We start from the raw sequence: 20,976 nt of genomic DNA, 5'->3' as shown, positions 1-20,976 counted from the left end.
TGTTATCCTCAAAATCTCTCTTCCTCCACCATAACAAATCTACACCACATTTCATAAAATTCAACTCATAAAATACTTTGGAAGTCACCCCTTTATTCCCACCATTATGCCAGCAAAGTTGCCCTTGTCTGTTAAGAGAACTTACACTATGGCCATGTGGATCTATTCTTTCTTTAAGTTCCAGGATACAAGTGCAGAACATGCAGGTTTGTTACATAGGTATACGTGTGCCATGGTGGTTTGCTGCAACTATCAACCAGTCATCTTGGTTTTAAGCCCCATATACATTAGCTATGCATCCTAATGCTCTCCCTCTTCCCACCCCCACCCCCAACAGGCCCTGTTATGTGTTGTTCCCCACCCTGTGTCCATGTATTCTCATTGTTCAACTCCCACTTATGAGTGAGAACATACAGTGTTTGGTTTTCTGTTCTTGTGTTAGTTTGCTGAGGATGATGGCTTCCAGCTTCATCCATGTCCATGCAAAGAACATGATCTCACTCCTTTTTATAACTGCATAGTATTCCATGGTGCATATGTACCACATTTTCTTTATCCAGTCTACATGTTGATCTATTTATATTTGCTCTTGCATTCCTCCAACCCATTTTCCCCACTTTAGTCAGAACATTTTATTGAAACTCATTTGATTATAGTTATTCTTTCCTATGCCCGTGTAAACCTTCCTATAGGTTCCCACCAATTTCAATAAAAAGATAGTATTCCTAAACATGGCTAGAAATCTTTGCATGGCCTCCCTCTTCCATACTTGCCTGACCCATTCCTTTTCATGAAAAGCATCCCACAAATCTTCTTCCTTCATCTTTCTGAGTCCTTCATAGTTTTTATCTACTTTCCATCCTCCTACTGCCACAGAACACTTGACCTGCTGTTCCCTTTCTGTAGCAAACATTTCTTTCCAATCTTCACCTGATTAATTCCTTCTCATTTTTGAGATGTTAATTTAGGCTTCACTTCCCCAGGCAAGTCTTCTCTTACAGAGGAGACTCAAATCTCCCTACTGTGTACTCAAAACAATATGACTTCATTCCATTATATTTTTATAGTTGTAATTTTCCTTTGAATTTGTGTGATTATTGGCTGAATATTTTGTCTCCTCCACTATACTGTAAGTTCTATCTTTGTTTACTATTTTATCCCAAGTGTTTTGTTCAGAATCAAGGATATTATAGTTGCTAAAGGAATAAACGAAAATACTGAGATTGCAGTGATTCACAGACTACCTGGGCTCCTAAGCATTGTCCCCAGGGTTACAAAGAAAATTATGAGAATAATTTTGATTAGGGTGTAAAATGAGTGGCAAAAATATGAATAGAATAATTTTATGGGTAAGAAATAAGTTAGATCCTTAGCTGTAACCCTAGAGTTGGGTTTATAAAAATTTTGATACTGGTTCCAATGTCTACCGTGTTTTTCAAAATCGATATTAACATATAAAGAAACGGAAATGATTAGACAAGAAATAGGACAAGGAAAGCACTGGCACTTTTTAGAGCTAGGATCCATGTCCACATTTGGTTCAGGGTGGTGAATCGCCTTCTTGGGATCTGTATTATACCTATCTGTAATTTTTTGCACTATCTCTTTTCTTCTGCCTGAAATATTTTCCCCTAGGAATTTAGCATCACTCACTTATTACCATCATTCAGGCCTCTGCTACAATTTCAGATCCTACTATCATACCTCCCTTGACTATCTGTATAAGTCAGAATAGAATACATTATTCTGTGATGGGAGAAGCAAATACCTGTGACAGAAAACAACAAAGTTTTATTCACATTTCCGCTGTATTTCCATGGTGGCTGCAGGAATAATTCAGGGATTCAAGTTAGCATCTTAAATATTGCTGTTGCTGTACTGAAGAGAAAAGAGAGCTTGGGAAGCTCTCATACTGGTAATTAGATGCTCAACTTGGAGTCACATCAATGCCACTCACACCTCACAAGGAAAACTATTCACACGTCCCTATCTCACCACAACTGCAATCTGCAATCTTACCTTGTACCTGCAAAGAGGGAGAACTATGAATATTTGGAAAAAAAGCATAATATGAAACTTAGAATAGTCTCTTTACTTACTTTTACATTTTATAGTAAATATTATTTTTGACATTATTACATCATATTACATTATATATTTTTGATGCTATTCACCTTCTGCCTCTGCCCACAAGAAGCCCATGAAAGCAAGACTTTGTCGTAGCCTTTATCTCTAGCATGTAGAATCATACATGCTATCTCTTAGGCAGTAAATCAATATTGTTTACTAAATGAATGAGTGAATAAATCGTGATGGCCTATTTTGGCTCATACCTTCATGTATCCAACACTTCTAGTAGTGAGTTCAGTTTGCCTTATTCTAAGTCAAGATCCTTACTCAACTGTAAAGATAGATTATAAACAAAGGCAAGGACTGAGACCAGCACATGGGGAGACACAGAAAAGGCAACTCCAACTTGGAAATTTCACAGAAGCTGCATGTGAAGTGCAGCATTGGGTCAAAAATCATCTAACATTTTGGCTCCAACTGGCTTTGGCAAAGTTCAGATGAAGGGACTTGATTTTGAGGCAAGAACTACTTTAAAGTGGAGGCAACTTATATTTTTTTTTTTCTCAGGTTACAATCAGCATAATCACCCCCCACATCTCAGTGATCTTGGCAGAAGTTTAGTCCACAGAATAAGTGACCATCTGTGCCTATTCTGATAATCTATGGAAGAATGTGTCCTGTCCACTCTCCAAGGTGCTGACTCAAAACTGGAAATAATGGCTGAACTGTCCCAAGTGCTGAATTTTTAGTATCAAGAAACTGCTTCCTCAAAACTTTTGCATTCCTCCTGCCCCATCCTAGGATGGTTATGGTAACAACTATACTTGACTGAGACAGTTGGGCAAAATACTTGACACAATTATATTATCATTAACATGAGGCACCCACGTGGAAATTTGGATAAAGAGCATACAGTATCTAAATTATTTTCTACGATCACAGGAAAAACTTGGTACATTAGTTTCCTGTGGCTGTGGCCACCATAATGCTGTTTGCTTAAAAATCCACATTTATTATCTTATAGTTCAGAAGTTTCACACAGATCTCACTGGCCAAAATCTGTGTCAGTAGTCCTGTGTTCATTCTGGAGGCTCTATGAGAAAATCAGTTTTCTGATATTTTCCAGTCTTTAGAAACTGCTCACATTCTTTAGCTCATAGCTCCTTCAATCTGCAAAGTCAGCAATGGCCGGCCAAATTATTCTCATATCCCCTCACTCCGATACAGAGTCTTCTATCTTAGTCACCCACTTTTATGGTCACTTCTGATTACATTGGGCCTACCTGAATAAGACAAGATAATCTGTCTATCTTAAGTTCTGCTGATTTGCATCCTTACATCTATTTTTCATGTAAATTATTTTCTTGCCATATATAGTAACACATTCATAGTTTCTAAAGCTTTAAATGTGGACATCTTGGGGAAGGGTACATTATTTGCCTACCAAACTCAGTGAATATAAACATTTCAGATTGCAAAAGTCATAAAATTAATCAAAACCTGATGAACAAGTGGTTTATGTGTGTGTGTGTACATATATATATATACACACACATATATAAAAAGATATATATATAATATGACAATAAATCTTTGGATACTAAAATATTTTAAAATCATCTTGGAATCAGGATGGATGCATTATCTTTTTACAGATAAATAAAGTGAGGCATGGATGGGTTAAATTACTTAGGCAAGGTCATATAATATAGAATAATTGACATGAGGATAAAGGGCAGTTTCTACTTGACTTCACTGTTGCATTCCATTTAGGAAGACAGACCATATTGTAATACAATTAGAAAAATCTATCACGTGGTTAACTGTTTTTAATTCATACAGCTTGAGGTGATAAATGTATATTACTGGAGTAATTTCAAAATATTAAATAAGTTTATTGCTTGATGTTGGCCAAATGAACATTCCTATAAGTATGTGATGCAAGGGGTATTTTGATGCTCCAGGTGACCTAATTTAAGAAATTGTTTTCAGATGTGACTAGGTGCATATTCACCCAGCTCATTCCATTGTAATAGCGCAATACTGTGTAATGTGTACAAAGTACATTCTTTTTGTGAGAAGCTAAAGTTCACCATTTGCTGATCTCATTACACAGAACTGCACACTTAAATGAACAACTATTTCAGTAGTTATTTTTAAATGAATCAAGATGGTTAATACTTAGGAAAAATATAACCATTTGTGATGATGGCATAGACTTACGAAAAGGTGAATACAGACTTAAGATTTGCCCCTAAATAACCATTCACCATCAAATCTCTGTGGTTTGAAATTGTAGTTTGAAGTTTTATCTGTACTAGAGAGTAGCTTTTATTCTTCAGGGATAACTGAACGTTAAACAAACACTCTGCATGTTTATACACAGTCACATAGAAATGCTTTAAAAACGCTGTCCCCCGGCACTTCTGTGCTTTGTAAAACAGGCACAGCTGGTGCTATTTATATTTGTAATAAAGCATTTAGATTAATTTGTCTGGTTCACCACAGATTCATTTTGAGAGACATTGTGGCATGCCAGTTTTGGGTATTAGACTCTGACCCTTATCCTTAGCAACTAGACTGTTATACATTTCAATTCCTTCCACTCCCTCACAACACCCCCAGACTATTTTGAGTAAATTCTTTTTGTCTGTGCCATCAGGTTTCTAAAGAGGCTTACAGAGAGAACTGTCACCACACAAGGGAGAAAACAAGCGAAAAGAAATAGAAGCCTTTTCAGAACTATTTTTGTTTTCAATACTTAGTTTCCTTAAAAGCTAAATAGACAGGTTTATAAGCTGCATATGAGGAGCTGAGAACTTTCAGCTTAGTATGAGAGCCATGCTGTAGTTTCTAGCAGTTTAGTGAAGGACTTACAAAACAGCAGTGGCTCATTTCCTTTTCCTGACAGCTCTTATCTTGGTTTCCCATGCTTCCATGGATGTACTTTGGGGTGAGCATAGGAATCTCATTCTTAGCCTTTTTTTTAGATCGTGAGTATTGACTCCATTAGGACTTCTAATTTCACTAAGTAAGTGATGCAATCATTCTTTATAATTTACTTTTATTTTACTGTCTTTATTAGTCTTTTAATTCAATGCTTTATGCTTAGTTCCTAAATTACTTGCAGGAAAGACAGATCCAGATTAGAAACAAAAATAGCAATCAGAAATTCTGTACAGAAGAGAGAATACAATAAGAAAATTTACCTTGGGTGGATCACCTGAGGTCAGGAGTTCGAGACCAGCCTGGCCAATGTGGTGAAACTCCGTCTCTACTAAAAACACAAAAATTAGCCGGGTGTGGTGGCAGGCACCTGTAATCCCAGCTACTCAGGAGGCTGAGGCAGGAGAATCACTTGAACCAAAGAGGTGAAGGCTGCAGTGAGCCGAGATCATAGCATTGCACTCCAGCCTGGGCGACAGAGCGAGAGATCGTCTAAAAAAAAAAAATTAGCAACTTTCACTTTCCAGAAAAAGTTATCATCACTAAGCAGTCATAGTACAAAATGCTTTTAATGTTGTGGGATTATTTTTAATTACATATAAACATTGCATTTACATTAATATGTATATTAGTATTCTGGTCAAAAATAATAAGCCCAGTGACAAAGACAACTCATAATTTAAGTTTGAAAAATCTTCCATGAAAATCATCATCATATTCATATAGTGATATACTAAGAAATGTTCCCTATAATTGTTATAACAAGTTGTAAGCAATTAACCACATCAAACTAGAGCTGAAATTGAATATATACTTAAAACTGACTCAGCTATCGGGGGAAAGGTCCACTATGCTTGCAGTCTTGCTACACTGGTCACACCCCAATTGATAAGAAGTATTATCAGGTTTAAAAACAATGGGATCACAGTGCAGATCAGAATTATAATTTTTTTTTTTTAATTTGAGAAGGAGGAGTCTGGGTCTAACCTTACACAGAAACACTAGTACATAGAGTTGAGGTCCAGATTATTTGGTAAATCTCCAGCTGGTAGTTTGGATGCATAAGAACAGAGTAGTGATCGAGCCAAAAAGAATAAAGACAAAAAGGCTTAGAAAGAGAAAATGGTTCTGAATTAAGTGGTCAAGAAGAAAAATCAGAGTTTCTTCTATAAATGTGTAGACTTATCGGGAGTCAGTCTATCTCATCTCATTATCAGAACACACTCATGGTCTTGAGCTAGAGAAGGTAGTTTTTATAGTTACAGATACCACTGCTCTTGGCTTTGGAAGCCAGAATTAAGCAACTACTGGAGCTCTGCATTTGACTTCAGGCAGAACAGGAATCTGCTTTAGAGTAGAATTTTCATCTTTCTTCATTGAAAGTTGTATAAGGACAAGGGGTACCTGGATATGATATTTCATACCAGGAGCTGATGAGAGAATTTACTTAGAACAATATAAGGCAATATGTGTCTGGAGATAAGGAAAGTTTAAGGCAAGAGTTAATCTTTTTCCTTCAAATGACACCAGAAAATAACATAGGCATATCCTTACCACACAGATGAAGGAATCACTGATGTTTCCTTTTCTTTACTTTGATAGAGGATCCCATCTATCCAAAGTTTTGGCCCTAAAAGCAATTCTATCATTTATACCTTACCATTTGTCCATCTTGTTTACCTCTCCTAGTATTGCATAGGTGACCCTATTTTAGAGATAATAGCATAGAGGCTTTCTATGCAGCACAGCTCTTCTTAGAAACTAGGTGGCTTATTTTTCCACTTTCACCTTGAAAGTTTGCGTCCCTGCCCATTTCTCATTCTCTCACTTATCACTATGGACCAGCTCTGGGGCATGATGCAAAGAAACCCGAGAGAACATTCCCAGAGATAAGCCTAGTATTATTCTGCAAGCTGAAGGTATATACAACAGCTCAAAATGGGTTTTTATTCCTTTCAGTCAATTCTGTGAACAGCAACTGCATTCCAGTTCTTAGTTACATTATCCCTATCCCAATGCCATTATGTAATTAGAATAAGCTATAACAGCCACAGCCAAGAGTTTTCTTCTCAAGAAATTACAGAAATGACCATGTGCCAGAGACACACATTGCTAAGTAAGTTCGCAGTCAGCTTAATTGCTTCCAAAACACAAAAGCAAAAAGAATAAATAAATAAATAAATAAATAGCCACAGAGAAATTGGGAGATTGGAAGTACATCCTAGAACATAGCACTCTGGACAAAGAGTGTGTGGGAGTGTTATTACCTTTCCTAGGTTTCTCCATCAATTAACTTCAGAAACTAGACATAATATTCAATAATTTTTGGATACTTTTTCCCACCCTAGATACTATAAAGCATGGGGCCAGCATTTTGCTGGTTGGTCATTAATAGATGTCTTCAGTTTTAGCAGTAATTTCCTGGTGATTGTCTTAAATATTGTACGTATTGCTTCATCATCCAGATTATTTTACCCACAGATTAAACTTGGCATAGCTTCCAAATTTCAGTGTAATTCAGCTATAATCCACCTCTGGAATTAGTTCCCCGATGAAGAGCCAAGGCTCTTTCCTGAATCTCCCATAGGTTATGACAGCACAGATTTTATTGGAGATGGCTAATAATAATATATATTTTTTATATTTGTTCTCTCCAACTGCATCTTTAGCTTGTGGAGGACAGGAAAGCTTCCTTGCTTTTGTAGACTTAATCCTAATATCTAAGAGAATATTGAATCATATATAAATATTTGCTGAACAAATCCTGATGCTTCAAATCTGGTCTGTGGTAGGCTGCTGAGAAACAGAATTCTCAGAGATGAAATCTAGCATTCTCATGAGGACCCACTGAAACTTACAATACAGTAGAAGGAAGGCAAAGCATGGGCAGTTTGCTTATGTGACACTTGCTCAAGAAAGAAATTTGTCCAGGATTTGCTATCAAGTGAGAGAAACTGTCTACTCCATATTCTGTCATCATAAAAGGGGAGAACCTTGTGTCACCTCTGGACCTCTCAAGGTAGATTCAGAGTGCTTGTTATTGAAGACATTCAGTGATTGCAAATAACACATGCTTATTGGACATCCTTTCAAAAACCAATTCAATTTCTAGGAAAAACATTTGCCAATAAAAGCCTTGTAGGAATGGAATACACACAGTAACTTTGCCTAGGACCTTGCCTCATTCCTTTCTGCAGGGATTTATGAAATACTGCCCATGAGATTTTGTAAATGAGGTCCTTAAGCCTAACACCCCATCACTTTGCTGGTGAAATAATGAAGAAAAGACAGGATTTGTCTTAGGCACAGTAAATCACAGAATGGTTTAGAGTATGCTTCCTTGGACACACTGCTAGGGGAGTGTGTTTATAAAGTGAAAAGATCTATATGAAGTGATATTACAGTATCAAACACACTCAGTTAAGTCTTACTTAGCAACATGCTGCTTTTGCATCACAATTATTCCAGTCACTCTCAAGAAATAGAGGTAGGTCAAATTTAATCAGGAAGTTGTCCAATGTTGTGATGGCATCCAGGATTTATTTCTTTAGAATGTGTTAGCATTTCCAGCTTTTCCCTTTAGTTAGCTTAAGAAATTGGTATGTTGTATGATCTGAGAAATTATGTGAATTCCCATGAGTAAGTGCAGGTTTCTCTACAGACTCAAAAGATTTTAAGTATTCCTAGATGACTCTTCCCTGCATGAAAAGTTACTGATTCAAATAATCTGAGACCTCATGCATATAGAAGAGTGTCATAAGACTTTCACTTTGAATTTGCTAGAATCTTATCTTCATCTGAGATTCCAGGATTTAACTTTGCCTGTAAAAAGGGGAAATTTAGGCTGTTTGTTAAAATATACACTGAGGTAGTTGTTGTTGAAACTTTCAAGTTCACCCTGTCATAGAGGTTCACTTCTGAAGCAGCACTCAGCTTACCTCCTAATAGGAGGTAACACATACACTAAATGCTTCTCTAAGGAAACAAGCATCCCATGTGACCTTTTCCTTCTGTATTCTTAGCACTGATTTATCAAAATTGCAGCTGTTTAGCATTTTGCAGGGTGGTGCACTGCCCCTCCCATCTCTGCTTTTTCTCCCTTCTTCATAGTCTCTGTCTGCAAAAGAGCTCTGTATTTTAAATATTTTATACTCAGCAGCAGTAAATGTTTTCAGTCATTGGGTAACACTATCACTGCTATGAGAGAAAAGAGTTGAAAACATCTGTGATGCCAAACTTCATGAAAAAGAAAAAAATAACAAAGCATTGTTTGTCACACTGTCACTAAACATTATCCCTCAGAATCAGTCCTATTTGTATATGAAAATTTCAATTGCAGGGTCTGAAAAAGAAAAGCTCAGGATTTTCTAGAATGAAAAGAGATCATCTTTTTAAGCTAAAGAATAGAAGCTTTTAAATTACTCTCTGGGAAGGTCTGTAGGAAAAAATAAATTCTAGGAAGAATAATGTGTATATTATGAAACTATTATTAAGATTTCAAAACAGAAAGAGACAACTGAAGAACCCATTGTAAGTAGTGATTGTCGTTTAGTGGAGATCTACTTTTAACCCAGGATTGTTATATTTCAAACTGAGGTCAAGGAAAAGAAAGATTCCTTTGGCATCCATCAGAAATCAGCCCGCCTTTTCCAAAGCTCCTACTAATGAATAATGTGCTTCTCTTATTCAACTCTTAAACAGTCTGTGTGAGTAGAAGATGAAGGACACGGCAAGATCTGCTCTTGGCTCATTTTCCCAATACAGGCAAAGCCCTCACCTTCATTTTCTTGGTTCCTTGAAAATAGAAAAAAAATTTTTAAATGTTATGACCGCCATACCTGATGGGAAATCACTGGAGTTGAACTTGTCACCCTCTTAATCCACTTATGATGAGAGAGTGCTGATTTGTGCATCTAATTACTGAAGCCTAATTATTGCTGCAGTGAAATCAATGTGGCATGATAAATATGCACCACATTCCCAGGAATGAGACCTATGGTTCCCCTTCTTCTCACGTTAGTGGTGACCTTATTTATAATCTTACTCAAACACAAGCTTTGTCAAAGATTGAAAGTCACCCTTTACAGGCATTGAGAGCTCTTCAGTGTGTGTCTGAAACTAGCATCATGAAGTTGTAAGTAATGAAGTTTGGCTTAATAAGTAGAAATTATTAATTTATTAGAGTTCTTTGAGGTGGAAAATAGGAATGTAGATTAAAAAAATCTCATAGATGCATTTTACAAAGTATTTAAAAAGCAGTTTTGAAAATGTTCCACACCGGCTGGTGCAGTGGCTCATGTCTATAATCCCAGCACTTTAGGAGGCCAAGGAAGGCTGATCACTTGAGGTCAGGAGTTGGAGACCAGCCTGGCCAACATGGTGAAACCCTGTATCTACAAAAAAATACAAAAACAGCCGGGCGCAGTGGCAGGTGCCTGTAATCCCAGCTACTTGGGAGGCTGAGGCAGTAGAATTGCTTGAACCCGGGAGGCAGAGGTTGCAGTGAGCCCAAAATCATGGTACTGCACTCCAGCCTGGGCGATGGAGTGACTCTGTCTCATGAAAAACAAACAAATGAAAATGTTCCACACCAAGAGTTACTAATCATGTAAATGCTATTCCTTGGGTGGGGGAGCATTCTTTCTTTTTCTCCTCAGAAAATGAACTGGCATAAGAGATGAAAATAAAACACTCAGAATATACTTGATCATTTCTTGTATCAAAACAGAAATTAGAAGAAGAAAAGAATTGAGTTCCCTGGGGTCAGAGTGCTGATGCATTATGTTTACCATGTTAATTATATGATGTTGATGAGCATTATGGTTTGCATTGTCAAGAATCATTCCTTAATACTCTGTTTCAGTAGGTCACAGGTGTGACCCAAGAACCTGTATTTTTCAGTCTTGACCAACAGTGTTATATTTATAGCTAATTTGCTACGTGCCACGTGCTCTTTTAAGAATTTCACATGAATTACTTCTATTATCCCTCCTACCAACCCCCACATGTATATTATACCCATTTTATGGTTTAAGAAGCTGAGGCAAAGAAAAGTTAAACAATTTCTCCAAAATCACAGTGAATGGCAGAGTTACAAGTCTATATAAAGATGTGTTCTAAGTGATGACCCAGAAAAAGAAAATGGACATAATTGATGACTGTTTGCTAAAAATGATGCTTCCCTGTGCAGCTCCTCTCCAAAAGACCTTAAGTATACTGACTTCTATTAAATATAGTACTTCAGTCACCCACAGATTCTGTTTTATTGAGGTTTAAGAAAAACATTCATTTGCTTTCACTGGTTATTTATTTTGTTGCTTAATTTGGAATGTGTAGTTTTATTAGTAAAAGAGGGCTTAGTGTTCTTAATGATGTAAAGGAACAAAAGAGTAACAAATCACTGGGGTTTCCTGTCTGTTGCTGGTCAGGGATCTATTTCTCCTCACTTTTTTGCTTTCATGGGTATGTGTCTGTGTGTGTTCCAAAAGACTCAAGCAGCTTCATGGGTTTATGGAGGCTCAGTAGACAGAAATAATGGAGTAAAAAAGGAAAATGTGAATTCATTCTGAAAAGAGTGTCTAAGAGAGGAGAAATGACAAAATCAGATATTTAATGTAGTGGAACAAATGCTGGGAGAGGCTGAGAACAAGACTTAGCAGGGCTGTTGTGATTTTCTCACAGGTATCTTATAATCACCCAGTGATGGTGGGATGTGAGTATGGAGGTTGAAGGCAGAGACACAGTATTGTAATGCTGTATTTTAGGATGACTTCAATCAAGCAAAATCAACTTTGTGTCAGGTCCTGCTTGGTGATAGCCATGAGTTAACAAAAAGGGCAGAAACTTTTAGCTACAGCATTTCCATTTATCAATAAATTTACATTGCTATAAAATTAATCATTGGATTGTCAACTATTATATAGATGTTTCATATGAAGTGTCTTTTCTTGTCAATAGGAATAGAAGCTTATAAAAACACAGGAGCGGTGGGTTTTGCTATTCTGGATGCCCTTTAATACCTAGCAAAGCCCTGGACATCAAGAACTTAACAATTTAATTGACTATATTATATTATATCAATGTATCTTTAACTTGCTCTTTGGCTATCCCTGTGACCCAAAAAGTGATGTGTCCAATTCTGGGCTATTCAATTTAAAGTTTCCACTTCTTGCTCTTTATTTGATTGAAGTTGGATGAAAGAAAATAAAGCCTATGTAATATATAATATATCGATGTTATAGTCACATATACATATGCCTTTACAAAAGCAAGTTTTGGCCTCAGCTACACTTTAGAATCCTATCATTGTACTTTTGTCAAATGAGGTTAGTATCTAAAAATTAATGGATACAATTATTGGAATAAATTTCTCATTAAAATAAAGGAATAAACATCAAAGGCAGGTCTGAACACAGAAAGTTTGCATCCTAATTTTTTTTCATGGAGATCACAAATTCCCTGAAGCATCAAACATATATATATATATATATTCTGTGTGTATGTGTGTGTACATATATATATATATTCTGTATATATATATATATTTGTGTGTGTGTGTGTGTGTGTGTGTGTATTCTGTAGTCTACTGCCCATTAGGTGAAGAAAACATGGTCACTGCCTCATGTTTAAAATAAGAGAAAAAAAATTACTTCTCCTTCGAATACATTTGTCAACGCTCCAAAGAAATAAACAATATGTGAAGAGTTCAGTACAATCATATATTTACAAAGCATAGGGGATTTAGTCTAACATTTTCCCACCTGGATAAACTGAGCTTAAGTATCTCCGACAATCAAAAGGCAATACTGCCTTCTTCCCAATATGCCATGTCACCTTTGTAGCACTCACACACTTGCAGGGAAGGGACTCGGGGTTGGGGGTGGTTCTGATGTAGAAATTGCAGATGGAGAGCTGGGCTCTGGGGATGGAAATGGAGAGGAGCGAAAAAGAGCCTGGAGAAAAGGCTGTCATATTTGCTCAGAAGAACCGCCAAATCAGAGAGCACAGAAGATTTCATTGGGGGAGAGCCTTCAACAGCAACTAATCCTGTCGTACTGAAAGAAAATTGTAAATGTTCTCTCCAGAAACTGTCCGTCCATTGCAGCTAATCGAACACACACGCACGAATACAGACACGCTCTCCTGCTGTACTAAAGGCGCCCGGGCGCAAAGACCTAGGGAGCGCGCGCGGGCGCACACACACAGACACACACACACACTAACACGCTCCAGGCTGCCGGTTGGCCAGAGCCTGGAAATCGTAGATTTCACCAGGAAATCGCCGAGATACCGGAATAGGTGTTGCCTCCCCAAAACTAATTCCTACTTCCCCAAACACTTTGGTGAAGAAATGAATCCAGCCCAGCTCGCCGAGGCATCCAGGTCTCCGTTCTATTTTGGTCTCCAGGCTCTTCGTGAAAGCCAGGTTTGAAAGTCTTGTTTGCTTCTCCTTTAGTGGTTTGGCGTGGAGGGCGGGGGCAGCGTCAATTTAACTCCAATCTAAACCACGAACAGGTCACAGACTAGCCAAGCGGCTGAGACGAGTGTAGGGTGCGTGACTCTGCCTGCAAGCGCGCCAGCCCCGCAGCTCTCGCCAGAGCCTTTGGGTCGGTTCTCTCCCGCCTCTCCCGCCTCTCCCGCCCCACCCCTCCAGTGTCTCGGCATCAACTAATCTTTTCCTTTTCTTTTGCAAGATCAAGGGAGAAAGAGAACCAGCGGCTGGCCTCGGACTCTAAGCGGTGCGCAGCTCCAGCCCGGGCGGATCGGCCCTGAACCCACAAAGGGCTCCTCGCTCCTTCAAGCCTCCACCACCTCGCAGCCCGGGAGGCAACTGGAGCGAAACCAGCGACAGGTAAGGGCCCCGCGCTGTGCAGCTCTCCGCTTACCCACTCCGAGGACCCTGGCACCAGGGGTCTCTCCCTTCATATCCCCCCAAACCGGATGCTCAGGGGTCGGGGCTTGGGGGAATTGGAGGGAGGTCCTCCCCACGTGCAGATTCTCAAACGGAAACTTTGGATCCTGGGGCTTGGAGGGTTGGGGGCAGTGATGGCGGGTATGGAAGGAAGGGGCAAATGAGGCACAGCACGGGGCGGGGTACCCCTACGATTCCGAGGGTCACTGAGTCCAGCCGAATGTGGCGAAAGCAGCCTCGGAGCCGCGCTGTCCCGGCATCGTTCCCTATTCCAGCCCCCCATTCCCTCTACTGTTGCCGCCCCCCTCCCGCCACCCACTCCAGATGCGGCCATGGACAAGACAAGGAGAGCTTCGTCCCTCCCGCCCCTCGGGTTCCTTCCTGCTGGGGTCTGACCGCGTCTTCTGTGCGTGCGGGATGGAGGCCCAGCTGGCCTGGGCTCCAGGCTGTCCCCCGGCTCCGCTTTCGAAGCAGCCCTCGGGCGCTGGAGAGGTTTCCCATTGTGGTCTCCGGGTCATGGCCAAGGAGGAGAAGCAATAAGAATGGGGGAAAGGGTCCCAAGACAAAGGAGAGGGAAGCATTCTGCAATCCCATTCTATTTTAGCCCCTCGCAGGAGCTAGACTGTCCGCCGTGGCTAGGGCACAAGGTCTCAGCCCGAAGCTCATGAGGTACCAGACTGTGCCTGGGCTTCGCCACCTAACTCACAACGGGTCCTGAACCGCCCCGGTAGTCCCCGGGGTCGTAGACTGGGGACCGCTGCATGCCTCCCCCCTCCCCCCAAAAATGTCCCTTGCAGTCCGCACCTGAGGTCCCAGGCAATCGCCGCTAACTTGTAGCTCTCGGACCCGGACAGGTGAGGTCCATGCCTGGTACGGGCAGACGCGCAGAAATTCCACCTATGCGCGCTGCCGGGCGCCCCTGGGGCCCCTCACGGGGTAAGTAGAGACTCCTCTGGGAGAGGTGAAAATTCCCCAGAATTATGAACACACACGGCGGCACACCCTTTGCCTCCGTCCGCCTCCAGCACCCGCATCCCTTTCTCTATCTTCCTGCTCATCGCCGACCTCGAGGTTGCCCTGAGACACAGAATTGTCCCAGGCAGAGTCCACCGACCCGCCAGTCCCTGGCGATGATGTCAAGGCTATTGCATATAACGGAAATACCAGCAGGGAGGGTCGCCAGGGGCAGAGAGGCTGGAGGAGAACAGAGAATTGAAGGTAAACGCGTAAAGCCAGCAGAACTGTCGGTGGACATTTCACCCAGACCGCCCTCCCGCATCCTTAGGTCAGTTCACCGCCACAGCACGTCTGTGACGGCGGCCACCCAGGGCTCCAAGTCTTCCAGCCCCGGCGCCGCGAGCCAAGAAGAATGCGGCGCCTCCCACTCCTCAAGCTCCGGAATCCCCCACATTGACTTTCTATTTCCCTTTCTTCTTTTCTTTTTTTTGTTTGTTTTGTTTTTCCTGCTCTTCTTAGCGCTGGGTGGCAGTGGGTACGTGGCAGCCGTGTGATTTGCCCTTCCCCTAGTACACGCAGCCAGCGACACGAGCACACAACGACCAGTCCCCACGCTCTGCCACACACCCTCCAGAGCTCTGGCGTGCAGCCCCTGCTCCACAGCTCGGGGCGCCTGCAGCCACCGCCAGGTTCATGGCCATGGCCCAAGCAGGGCTCAGAGGGTGGAGAGGGGAGTCAACCTAGACTCCAGAGAGAAACCTTGGGACAACCCTAAAGGCCCTTCTGAAAACTGGCATTGGGTTAGGCACGAGGGGTGGGAGGCTCTGGGGAAAACTGGCCGGGCTTGCGGAGCCCTGAGGGCTCCTGGGGCTGCAGCGCTGCAGACCGCCCCCGTCTCGCCCCGCCCCGCCCGCAGCTGGGCGTCCCCGCCAGCAGCCCACCCGCGGGCGGCGGCTTTTCTCCATCCTGCCCAGGGAAGTTCGATGCCTGGTGCTGGGATGCGCCAGCGCTTCTCTTCGCTTCTGACAATCCTGATGTTTCCGATTGAGAGGGCTCTCAAAAGGAAGCTTTTAATAAACTCCAGAGTAATGAACTCGGGATTGTGCGGCAAAGGCCGCGCATTACAATTTGTGAGCAATTGGTAAAAATGTGGAACCATATGATAGGAAATATATGCATTTTCATTGATGAGAAAAAAATAGAGATGATGATATCTTTAAACACAGGCCACAAACAGGCATACCTGTGCCATTGTTGGGGAGGTAATAATAAAGGCACTGATGATCACAGAAGTAAAAACAGTTGACTTGGCCAAGAGACAATTTTAAGCTGGGAACTGTAGTCGGCTGCAGTTCAGAAAGTGGACTTTTGAGACTCGTCAAACGAATGGAGGAATTCTGTGCCAACAATGTCCCAGCTTTGCAGGCTTGGCAGCTGAGGACTCAGAAGTAATAAATTAATGCCAGGTGAATTGTTATTGTTATTACTATTATCAATAATGTGTTATAGTTGCAGCAATACAATAGATACGCAACTTCCTATTGACTCTATTTGCTTTCCTGGGCTAGACAATAATGCCAATTAAAACTTAAACGTAAGGCTGACCCTAAAAATATGTGAGAACTGCAGTCAAATTTGTTTACCATTTTAAAATAAAGTTCTGTGAATGAGGTGGGATGGGAATGGGGGAAAGTTTTGGGACTCCAAATTCCCAGAGCCAGACTGCCTGAAAGATGCTTCATTTTCCTACGAAATAAAGGGGCATGTTTGTTTGTAGAAGGATGCTTGAGGGTGCCTGGAGGCGAATTGGAGTGAGCAAATAGGTATATTTGAATACTGTCATAGTTCCAGTAAAAGGGAACCCAAAAGGCATGTTTTCAGCTCTCAACTAACTTCAGAGACAGATGTGGAAAGAACTAGCAGTTCAAATACCAGTAAAAGTCCCTTTGGAGTGAGTTCCCACAGTCCCTCAATTTTGGGAGGCTGAGACTGTTGTCTTCATGTTAAAAAACAAACAAAAAGTATATTGCTCTAAATTTGACCCTATCCCCTTCATTGCCCAGAAAGTCCACGTAGTCAAGCATCCGGATGTGTCTTTACTGGTCAATTTTCCAATTCCAATTCCAATTCCAGAGCAGCCATTCCCAGGGCCAATAGGAATGGGTGGTTTCAGAAGTCCAAAGGAAACAACAGTCCCAGTCTGCTGGCAGGTAGGGAAGGCACAAAAAGCATGAATGACCTGTCTTCTGTGGAAGCTAGGCTGGCTAATTAGGAGTCATATGTCTCTCTGACCTGCAACAATAAGTAAATTTAAAGCAAGGACAAAAGAGGGAGAAGAGGAGAAATTAGAATAAAAGGGAAATGAAGAGGGAATGGGACAGAGACAAATGAGGGCAAGAATCTTGTGTGTATATCAATAATTGTGCTGGATTCAACCTCCATCACTGATGTCAGCCTTTGTTTAGAATATGCATATGTGAGCGAACCCCTTCTATTATCTTCACATGACCACCCAGACACCATTCTCAATCCTGCCTTAAACTTTTCCCACTTTACTCAATAGGATAGAGGCTGACAGAAATATTTTGCCACACAGTTCTCTTGAAGAACTGTTTTCCTTATTTAAACTTATATTTGACTTGCTTGAGATTTTATGACACGCACTCTCTGTGGCATGGTTCTCAATAGACTCCTATGTATCGAATACCACCAATGTCCACCTTGTGACTACTAACAACTGGCTTTTGTTTCCTTTACCCATTCTGCCCACCTTTGGTTCATTGAGCAGGCGTCAGGACTTCTCTCATTTAAGATAAATGGCATAAGTGTACTGATTGCATATCCCACAGCTCACCTGGCCTATGTGGTGGAGGTGGTGTGTGGGGAAAGAGATGCAAGTCACCTTTCCTTAGACAGGTATTTTTGCTGAGTGTGTTCTAAGTCCTTGGCATTATTTTAAGCATTTTCCCGTATAATATTTTCTGTTTTGTCAGTTGCTTTAGACTCTGACTTAAAATACAGCCAGGCATACCTAAGAAACATATTAGATCTTTGTTGAATGAGTTAATACAGCAATCAATTTTCTCATTTTATCACTGCAACAATCCTATGCAGTAGATGTTATTTTCCACAGGAAGAAACCAGCATTCAGAGGGGTCTGATAATGACCCAAGACAAAACAGCTAGTAAGTTGCAGCCCCTGGATTCAAACACAAGCTTGTTGGACTCCATAGTCTTAGTTCTTATAGTGTGTCGATTGGCTCTCTATAAATAGCTGTGGCACTTGTTTTCCCTGTGTTTGGGGAAAACAAAAGTGTGGCATTCAGAAGTTCAATGATGTTCTCCCCATCTGTTAATTCAACTTTGTATGTTTTTGTTAGATCCCCTAAACCTCAAGCAAAGAAGATGCAGAGCTGAGTAGGTTCTTAGTTGGCACGTGCTTATTTTGTTTAGTCAGTGATTGCCTCTGGCAGAGGTAAACAAGGGCACCAAAATTTTGGCAGATGCCATTTTCACCTCTCAGCAATACTAAGACATTACTAAACAGAAGTTCTTTTGTCTGATGCAAAGTGATAAAAGATAAGCTTGATACCATTCAGCTGAGCTCATGATAGGAAGCAGATCAAAAGACTTTTTCAAGGTGACACAGCTAACCAAGAACTGCATAAGAACACACAAATCCCAATCCCAGTCTAGTTGTCTCTTCATTTTTTCATGCTAAATGAGTTCTCTTTTTCTATAAGATTGTTGGCACTTAGGATTCTGAATTTCAATGGCTCCATTTAATTTTAATTAGTATTTATTATCCACATGTGCTTTGAAAAGTATAATGTTACTTTGTAAACTGCTATTAGCAAAGAATGAGGTAGGTTCCAGTTGGTTTGCCTCTTTCCACTCTTTATATATCTTTGTCTTACTTTATTTATTTCTCTTTTTTTTCTTCACATGTTCTAGCTCCTTCTTTTATACTATGACCTAAATATACAATCATCTTAACTGGTGCTGTTACCATGGTAATGTTTCATGGTAGATAAGGGTACACACTAAAAACTCGGTTTTCTCAGTTTCTTTCATTAGTAATGGAATTCCTCCTGTCTCTGTCTCTCTCTTTTTTTCTCTCTCTGTCTTCACCCATACCCGCTGCCTCTCTCTCTGCTCCCCTCTCTCTCCCCTCTTCCCTCCCAAATCCAAGCTTTCACTGAATGATGCCCTCTGGTGTTCAATAACTGGAAGCACATTGGATTGGATGGGACAAGGAAATCCTTTTTAAAGCTTAGGGAGAATTTCAATTTCAATCAAAAATTCAACTGGACCTAAGCAAGAAGGACTTTGAATTAATATGTTTTTAAGCAAAGAGATTAGTAGAATACATTTGTTGTCTGGGCATGTCAAATGTTGTTTACTATGTATATAGTTATGGCAAAGGGGTGGGAATGATATTTATACCCTTACATGTTTAACATTGTTATGAAAATGTTCTTATGGAAGACAAAGAGATGCCAGTGAGATATCCCTGGGAGGATAGTCAGAATATTTTGTACATTTAAGTCTTTAAGACTTCTAAATGGAAGTCTTCTATCTTTAGAATGGAAACATTTTTCTTGCTGAATATATATATACACACACACATACACACATACACACACACATTATGCATGTGTGTGTATATATGTGTATATATGTATACATATGCACATATACATATATACATATACATATATACACACATATACATATGCATAATATATACAGGTATATATACACACACACACACATACACATAAGAAAGAAAAACAGAGTGGAGATATTTGTTAGATGAGAAACGCAGAAGTTTTACTCTTACTTACATGATTGTGTGAATAATCATCTCAAGCTGCACATTTTTATTAATCCCTAAATACATGGCAAACTAGAAGGGAGGTTGATATGATATAAACATATCTTTTTTCTTTCTCACTCCAAATTACACTGCTGCCCCCAGGTTAAATCTGTTCCCTGAGAGGCTTCCCCAGAATCCATCCCCCTCTTTCCATCCAGGCATCTCTTCAGACCTTTCGCACCTCTCCCATGAACTATCACCAGAGCCACATGCTTCGAACCGGCCTCCCACTCTTCAGTCTTTCTCTAGTACAAGCTACTCCTCACACTGCCAAAGTGACCTTTCTAAAATGCAAATCTGAACATGTCATTCTCCTGTTAAAAATTCTTCAGTGTTTCTCAACTGTCTAGGATAAACCCTGAAATCAAATCCACATGAGAGCTTCCATAGCTGATCAGAGCTGTTTTGTCAACCATCTTTGTCCCAGGCATTTCTTCATCCTCCCACTGCACAAGGAGAGAATCCATATGCATTGATAGCTGAGTGTACATATACATAGTGTAGTATAATGACTGGTACGGTGTACATGCTAAATAACGACTGGCCAATATATTTATTTCCCCTTTATTCTCCTCCTCCTCTGCCTCCTCTTCATGGAATTTATTATTATTACCAACAGGTAATGATAAGCTTCACACTTATAATCTAGCCCTTCCTCAAACTAATAATAATACTCATGAAAAGGTATGATATAATATGGTGAATTCAATGAATATTTTATATCCTCTATCTCATTTAATCTTTCACAGCCAGGTGCCTCACCGGGCACCCACTAGGTGCTCAGTATATGCCTGTTATTTTTATATGCCTAATCAATATAATAATAATGACATTTTTGGCCCTTATTATTCATAGCAATGTGTTTTGGAAGGTGAAGTCATGGGTATTTTTATTTTAAAAAACAAATTATTTACAAAAGGAGTTAACTTATAAAAATGCTAGGCAACTTGGATGGTTTTATCTGGTGCTGGTAGTAGAGTAACAGCTAGAACTTGTTAGGGATACATTTGAGGTGAGAATAGAGGCCATATTTTATAAATAATGGCAATATACACTTACATTTGTATTTTTATCTTCTCTTTAAAACGAAACCAAATGCCCCGATGTTGCCAAATAACACAATTAAGTGGAATTTTAAAAATCACTTTCTATTTTCAAAATAATTTTACTATTTTATTGCATAGTGTGCCACCCAATAGATATGCATAGTACC

The 20,976-nt window shown here is 40.3% G+C and overlaps 1 protein-coding gene and 1 long non-coding RNA gene across 4 annotated transcripts in view; one reads left to right on the top strand and one right to left on the bottom strand.

Moving 5' to 3' along the window:
• Positions 1-20,976, bottom strand: part of LOC115898393 — a 258,295-nt gene that overhangs the window by 72,263 nt on the left and 165,056 nt on the right. The gene's annotated exons all lie outside the window — the stretch shown is intronic.
• CHRM2 (cholinergic receptor muscarinic 2) overlaps positions 13,495-20,976 on the top strand; it is a 159,608-nt gene continuing 152,126 nt past the window's right edge. Inside the window, exons 1-3 of one of the 3 annotated variants that reach the window (XR_004058131.1) lie at positions 13,495-13,622; positions 13,710-13,867; positions 14,252-16,422. The gene's annotated coding sequence lies outside the window, so the exon portion shown is untranslated. Of the gene's footprint in view, positions 13,623-13,709; positions 13,868-14,251; positions 16,423-20,976 lie in introns of those variants that run through there. The other 2 variants (XM_010371764.2, XM_010371749.2) reach the window with 2 other exon arrangements.

Source organism: Rhinopithecus roxellana, chromosome 6 (assembly GCF_007565055.1).
Source record: "Rhinopithecus roxellana isolate Shanxi Qingling chromosome 6, ASM756505v1, whole genome shotgun sequence".
NCBI classification, from domain to species: Eukaryota; Metazoa; Chordata; class Mammalia; order Primates; family Cercopithecidae; genus Rhinopithecus; species Rhinopithecus roxellana.
The sequence above is the reverse complement of the archived record's forward strand: the minus strand, read 5'-3'. Positions and strand labels throughout refer to the sequence as shown.